The sequence below is a fragment of the Amblyomma americanum genome, chromosome 3, assembly GCF_052857255.1.
Source record: "Amblyomma americanum isolate KBUSLIRL-KWMA chromosome 3, ASM5285725v1, whole genome shotgun sequence".
Classification (NCBI taxonomy): domain Eukaryota; kingdom Metazoa; phylum Arthropoda; class Arachnida; order Ixodida; family Ixodidae; genus Amblyomma; species Amblyomma americanum.
In genome coordinates this window covers 123011573-123019630 of record NC_135499.1, presented here as the reverse complement: position 1 = coordinate 123019630, position 8058 = coordinate 123011573, and positions in this window count along the sequence as shown.

The following is an 8058-nucleotide window of genomic DNA, read 5'->3' as shown; positions in this document are numbered from 1 at the left end:
GGCTCAGTGGTTACGGCGCTCGGCTCTCACCGAAAGACGTGGGTTCGATCCCGGCCGCGGTAGTCGCATTTTGATGTAGGCGAAATGCTAGAAGCCCGAGTACTGAGCGATGTCCGTGCATTGTTATTGAGCCCCGGGTGGTCGAAATTATCCGGAACCCTCCACTATGGCTTCCCTCGTAGCTTGAGTAGTTTTGGGACGTTAAGCCTGATACACCAAGACAAACCAAACTACGAGAAGATTTTCGGGAAGGTGGCCTTGTGCGCATGCATCGACTGTGAGAAGACCTTGAGGCACAGCGAGCAAATTTTTTGGGCCGATCGTGCGACTGTTAACTGAGACGGCCCGGCTTCAATTCAACGACAACCCTGTTAATTCCTGCGTTTCATTCGTGACATACTATACGTATCGGACAGCTTCCCGAGCACCGCAGGTCTGTTCACCTCAGAGGAACCGCAGTCGTGGCCTAGTGGTCTGGGCGTGCGCTTCGGCTGCGAAAGGTGGTTAGTTCGAAACCCACCGCCGGACACCCGCCGGCAAAAATGGGTACAAGCCACCCCCGCCCGGCGCCCGGCTTCTTCAGGGGTGTGTGCTTGGAGGAGGCTCCGCAAACCCCGCTGCGCCCCTTCGGGGACAAACCCAATGTCGAACACTCAGCCTGCAAAGGTGTCTGCCAAGACTACAAAGCTTGTACGCTGTAACCGGCGTGAACACTGCTCTGAGCGATCGCTTCCAACGAAGCGATTCAGAGTATCACTGCGGTCATGGGCAAGTTCCTTCGGGCTGTCCAAGCGGACCACGATGGTGGATTCCGGGCGCGGGATCTTCAGCTCAGTCGAGTGTGCGTGCTCAATCTGGGAGAGACTATCAATGGTGATCGAAGGGAAACTGGCAAAGGGATATCAGTAGTAGGTGTAGGCTCATCCCCCACCGTCACCAGTAAGACCTCAGTTAGGCGGACTACAACGCCCAAATAGTGTAGAAATAGGCAGCAGCATGATCGCATGGCATTTGTGCTCCTGCTTATTGTTGCAGGCGCATGGGAATAAGCATAAAGTTTTCGCAGACACGAAAGAAGATTATGTGTACGTGTTGTCTGGACAAGCCACACGCGAGCACTGTTAGCTGTCAGTGCTCTCAGCTTTTCACTCAACCGGTGGGCAGTTGTATTCTCTGCTGATTGGATCTGTCGTTTTTATGCTTTCAGTCGGCGTAGCGTGCGTTGACCGGACGCGACGTCACGGATTCGTACGCGAGCTAGGCTGCGGTGTGGATCCTAATAAACGACGAAAAATCGAATATGAAAGGGACAGACTTATTGCGAAGCAAGCGCCATATCTTCTCTGCTTGGATAACGTGTAGTTTCAGAAGAAAAAGAAATTGTTTACAGTATCGCACTTACTTTGACTTGCAGTGCAAAAGGTGCACAAAAGCAACAGTACACCTTGGCCGCTATTTCTAGTCGACAAGATGCAGGACGAAGTTTCTCTAGTTCACTTGCTTCTATACTTTCAGCTTGAGAGAAAACGCGCCAGCCTGAGACAAGAAAACCCCTGCGTTCTGTTAGAAGCGCACTTAGAAGGGTCTTCGCACTCCTCTACATGCTTTCTGAGCTATGCAATAAACGAGCTCTCGCGAACACTTGCAGGCGGTCAAGATTTTAGAGCAGGAACCAGCACCCACAGATGCCGGACCATACACTGGTGCATGTAACGTCTGTCACGCGCAACATGTCATTAGTGCATGTGAATTATTCGAAACTAGATTAACGGTGTACGTTGCGCCAAGAAATCTTCCACACAGATAGTGTAGTACCGCAGTGGAATTCGCGCTCGTCATAGGCTACCCGAAGAAAAGGATCTGTGCGAAAAATAGACAGAGTGTACTGGCGATCTTGGTGGTGCACTGGCAAAGCTTTGCCGACTACATTTCTGCCAAACAACAAAACGAAATATAAGAATGGAAAAACGAGGAGACCCGTTGATCTCTTCCCAGGACGTGTTTTTATGTTTCTTCGCTTGTTCAAAGTGTTGCGACTTCCATTGTCAAGCTGGAGTACAATGGTTGTAATGGACGTTCATTTTTTAGGCACAGATATGCAGTCTGAATGGTTAAATGGCAGTTGTTGCTGGCGGCAACAAGGAAAAAATGTTTATGCTTCGTTAAGAAGTTAGTGTGCATGCGCATGATTTACACATTAGCTCAAAATTAATGGTTGACGTTACCCCACAAAAAAAAAATTTCTGAAACCTTATTGAGTCGATTCCGCAGTTAAGCCTTGCCAGCGTCCTGTCATTAGCGGTCGTTGAGCTCTCAGCGCGCAGCATACCTTTATGTTATGGTATGTAATGTATTGGGGATAGCACTTGCTTTAAAATATTGCGACAAACTCTCGCTTCTTTGTCGTTGGTGGAGACCTCGTGGGAGGCTAACAGTGTTTTTTCTCGAGCGCGTAAACGAATGTTGGAGAGACGGGAAAGAAATCGCTGTCTGGAATTTTAAAACGGCCGGCATGAAAGCCGAGCTTGTAGGAGGTCGGCCCCAGCATTGAAAAAAGTTTAAAATCATTGAAACCTACGCTGAAGCGTGGTACAACGGGGGAATGACAAAACTAGATCAGACAAACAAGACGGAGCTATTGTCAGTTTGCAACGGTTATTCACTGAAAATTTCTTTTTTTAAATTCCAAATGATTATCGGTTCATTTTTATGTGGTAACGATGAGACCTTTGCTTTTAGTTTTGTGCTAATAACTTTCATTAGCTACGTGTCAAGGTTAAAACTCGATTTAACGAAGTGAAGAGAAGCAATTCGGGAAATTGTGGAAGGCAATTTTCCGCCCTTCTAAATCTAAAATCCTGCCGTAGCGGCGCCCAAAAACTACCGCGGCATCGTATCTGCCAACCCGCGCCTGCGCTTCTCGAAAGTGCGCGGGAGCGGCCCGGATCGCTTTTGCGTGAACGCGCCATCTGGTAGAACGGATTCAAAGCCAAGATGGAAAGCGCCGGCGAATGCCGTCACTTTGTCCCGCGCAGCGGCGCGGCTCGCAGCTCTGTCAAAGCAAAACGAGGGCCGTGACATGGGCGCCTAGATGTTACTGCTGGCACGCTGCCAACCAGCTGGGAGACATCGTGGCCAAAATGAGTGAGAAATCACCTTTTTTTGACTGACTTATTCCCAGAAAAACTTTGCTAAATTAGGTTTAGTGGTTCTTTGTTTCTTTATTTCGGGTTATAGAAAACATTGAACTCTGCAGGTGCATGCCACGGATCATAGAGCTACTACTACCCACGGATTCATAATTTTTCGTTAGATCGGAGATTTCGTAAATGGGTTTTGTTAGGTCGAGTTTTAAATGTGTCTCAAATGTGTGCCCACAATTCAAATCATCGATACGAGTGCCAAGATAAAAGAATGATGTCGCCTGTTTTCCGCGCAAACACTTCTCGCAGAAATCAGTCGCTCTTTCTCATCTTAATTTGTTCGTAAGCAGCGGATGGGACGTACGCAATAATGTAAGGCCGCTATGACACAGGTCTTATTAAATTTATTGCTGACATCAGCCCGTGTATGGTTGATCCCGTCGAGGGCGAGATCATAGTCAAATGAAGTACGGAAGGAATGAGAATGAGACAGAATTCAAGTAAATATTTATATGACCCCTTCGCTTCTTCGTGAACACGAGATAACCATATCACCGCACGCGTGTGCCTTAGCGCCTGCAATTGCAGAGACCACCACGGACAAAACTCTTCACGGCTCTTTAAAATGTGCCTGTTAGTCGTGTGTCATCAGCCATGTTTCTAAACAAGCAGCGCCTCGTACATACTGTTACGTTTGGAGACGCCAACATGCCAAGAATATTCAAGCCACTGGGAATCATCAATCTACCGAGGCTTCAAAGGGCCGTCGATGTGGTTGCAGCGCTACGAGTGCAGGTGGTGGCGTCTACAAGGGTCCCCCCCCCCTGCTGTTTATGGGGTGAAACGGCCCTCCGCTGTCTGAGAACGGCTTTGGTGAACCTGTCTTTTGTTCTCAACGCCGGACCCACCCGGGACATGTTTCTCCCGGAGGGGACGACGGGGGCGCCGGCGAGCGGCGGGACTGCAAATGAGCCGTGGCAAATGCGGCCGGGTTTGACTAAGCCAACGTCTCCGGAATCCTCGTGCTTTGAAAACAACTTCGTCTTAGACTGTGCTTTCCCACGCTCTACGTGAAAGCTTCTGCGAACTGCGGTGGGATCCTTTCGCTCCCACGCTACCGCTGTGAAGTGCAGGTGACTGACCTTCGACGCGGCCATGGGACCCCCTTCGGGCTATTCATCACTGAAGCCTGGACAGCGCGGACCCTAATCTGCCAGAAGTGGCAAGAGTGTGTGGCTGGGGGCGGACCCGGAAGACTGGACACGTGATCTACATCACAGTGATTCGACGCATTTTTAATGAACTAGATTCCCCAACTAGGGACCTGGGGACAGCGGACCCTATTTAAGCACCGATCTCGCGTGTGATCAGCCAGCTCCCGATTCACTCTTTCAATCTTTGTATAAATGTAAATAAACCCTTCAGTCTCTTCTTCACCTCGAAGACCCTCTCATCTCTTCGTCACCCCCACTACAGCAGTCTCCCGATCCGGAACCCAGCGACACCGACCTTGGCGAGAGACGGCACAGGCGAACCAGGGGCCCGCATCTAACAACTGGTTGGCAGCGGTTGGATCGACCATGCGGTGTGGTGTTGCTTCCGTGGGTGAGTGCTTGACCTTGCTTGAGATTCGCCAGGCTTCAAATGTTTGGGTTAATAACTTTGAACTGCTGGGAATCGAGGGAAGTTGATCAGTGAGTCTGAGTGTGTGTAGCTCACGTCAACAGTTGTTCAGCAAAGTCAAGGATCAGAGCAGCAAACATGGATTTAATGAAGTTGCTAAGGTCAGATTTGCTGTCATTGTGCGAAGAGTTGGGTGTCGATGTAGGGGTTAAGATCAAAAAGACGGACATTTGCAAATTGCTGTTGGAAACCGCCGAGGAAAGAATAATTAGCGATACGTGGGAACTGCTCAATGCAGAGCGAAAGAAAAGGAAGATGAGCGGAGAAACATAGAGGAACAAAGGCTAGCGGCAGAGAAAAAGGAGCGGGAGCTCAGAAGGTTACATCTCACGTATGAGCTAAAGAAACTGGATGAGATCTCGAGAGGCAAGACTCCAGAGAGAGCGAGTCAGGCCGGATCGTTCCAGTTGGACAGACGTGACGACGTAAAACAGTATTGTGAAACAGCGCACAACCGTGATGAAGATTGCGGAGCTGTAATGTTGAAACGCAGTATCGAAAGCCACGCGGAGACAGAGGACGAAAACTCAATTGCAGACGAGCGGGGCGTTTCAGGGGTAAGCGCTCAGGCCGATAAGCGGGCGGTGGATGACTGCCTTCAGGAAAGCGAACTGCCCAGCTCGGGGGCAGCGGAAGGTTCGTCTGTCAGCGGTGTGGAGCTGACACTGACCTGCGAAGGCAAAGCGGCCAGTTTGCAATTGGATGAAGGTCTCCGAGGTGCCTCTGAAAAACTAGATCAAGCTAGTTGCGATCAGGAGACACAAACGGAAGTGTCTAGGCGTAAAAACAGGAAGAGGGCAAGGACCAAAAAAAACGATTGAAATGCCAAGCTCTAAATTCAGGGGCGCAGACAGGTGCTAACGTTAACGCAGATAAAAGTGCGGTAGAAGGGAAAGAAAAGCCTTCCCGCATTGGGCCTTGTAATCTTGCAGCTACAGTTACTGGTCAGGCGGCACGCGCAGGTGCTTCTAAAGGTGACCGCAGTAACAGAAAGAGAAAAGCGCATCTTGCAAGCAGAACAGGAGCGAGGTTCTTGAAAGGGCATCGGCCAGCGTTAAGACCCAGACAATCCGGACCTGACAGAAAGGCGGTAAAGAAAAAGGCAAAGCGGCAGGAAAGATCAGAAGGCGCTAGTTTGCGAGACACCCGGTGCATGCGAGCTCAGGGGTCGAGCAACAGACAGCACACATGCAGGTGTGTTTGGCGCGCACACTTTAGAAGGATGGGCCCTTCACTTTCCGCACTGTATTCGAGGAAGCGCGCAGGGCGAAAGGGTAGGCGGGCTTCCTTGGGGCGAGAACAGAGAGCAGCTTCTCGCTTCGGTCGCTGTCCGTTGCCCGGAATCAGTTATCGGCACTGCATGGGCTACCAGGGCCTTTTGAGCGCGTCGAGGGGCCATGGAGATGACAATGGCGATCAGGAATGTCTTTTTTCAGTTGCCCTTTGTCACGAGTTGACAGCAGTACAATCAGTCAGAGCGCGACCCCGGCGGGCGCGGCTGAAGGACTAATCCTTTCGACGCGGGGGTGGTGAGCCATGTTTCGCCCCACGTAGCAATTCGAAGTAGCTGTTTTTTTTATTCCTCTTTTTTGTGTGTGCGTGTAAAAACGAGGAAGGAAATGCTACTTTGTTTTAAGTTAAAAATTTGGCAGACATGGAAGCTGTTTTTAGTAGCCGAGATTACTGCTGTCAGCTACAAAATTTTGTGCTTACGTTTACATTGACAATGCAGTAGTATTGCATAACAGCCTGGCGGCTCTCGGGTGAATTTCGTGCACTGCCTGGGGAGTGGCGCCATGTTGAGTGGCTGATTTCGACTAATGCCTCCGTTGTCCGAGGTTTAGGACTCTACTCTGTGCTTGCAGACAAGATGAAGAAGGGCCTCCCACGCTACAACTCAAGTCATCTCTCCTCGACCAGTGATTGTGACCACTGGCCGATCGAGATTGTCCTGGCCGCGGAGGAGCTGTTACGTTTGGAGACGCCAACATGCCAAGAATATTCAAGCCACTGGGAATCATCAATCTACCGAGGCTTCAAAGGGCCGTCGATGTGGTTGCAGCGCTACGAGTGTAGGTGGTGGCGTCTACAAGGGTCCTCCCCCCCCCCCCTGCTGTTTACGGGGTGAAACGGCCCTCCGCTGTCTGAGAATGGCTTTGGTGAACCTGTCTTTTGTTCTCAACGCCGGATCCACCCGGGACATGTTTCTCCCGGAGGGGACGACGGGGGAGCCGGCGAGCGGCGGGACTGCAAATGAGCCGTGGCAAATGCGGCCCGGCTTGACTAAGCCAACGTCTCCGGAATCCTCGTGCTTCGAAAACAACTTCGTCTTAGACTGTGCTTTCCCACGCTCTACGTGAAAGCTTCTGCGAACTGCGGTGGGATCCTTTCGCTCCCACGCTACCGCTGTGAAGTGCAGGTGACTGACCTTTGACGCGGCCATGGGACCCCCTTCGGGCTATTCATCACTGAAGCCTGGACAGCGCGGACCCTAATCTGCCAGAAGTGGCAAGAGTGTGTGGCTGGGGGCGGACCCGGAAGACTGGACACGTGATCTACATCACAGTGATTCGACGCATTTTTAATGAACTAGATTCCCCAACTAGGGACCTGGGGACAGCGGACCCTATTTAAGCACCGATCTCGCGTGTGATCAGCCAGCTCCCGATTCACTCTTTCAATCTTTGTATAAATGTAAATAAACCCTTCAGTCTCTTCTTCGCCTCGAAGACCCTCTCATCTCTTCGTCACCCCCACTACAGCAGTCTCCCGATCCGGAACCCAGCGACACCGACCTTGGCGAGAGACGGCACAGGCGAACCAGGGGCCCGCATCTAACAATACATAGACCGCTGCATTCCACGCGAATCTTCTTAGAAACAGAGGCTGGGTACCTGATGAAAACTGCGCTGGCATGGCTGTGCGAGCGTTCCAATGCAGCATGGAAACTTCCGGTTGCCGCACTTTCTTTCGTTGCTAGGCACCAGAAAACTAACGCAATGACACTTCACGGCCCTTCTACCTATTTAACGCGCAACATGTATGCAACAGCGCCCCCAAATTATCAATGTTAACTTTTTCACACCAAAGCACTGATGAAAACATCGGGCTGTGTCGGTGAACCGCTAAGGTTACGAAGGAAATGGCATGGCCCCGCGAGCACCGCTCCTTCTCAGGCTAATAAGCGGCCGTCAGTTTCGGGAGAATTGCCAATGAACCTAAGTCACCTTTC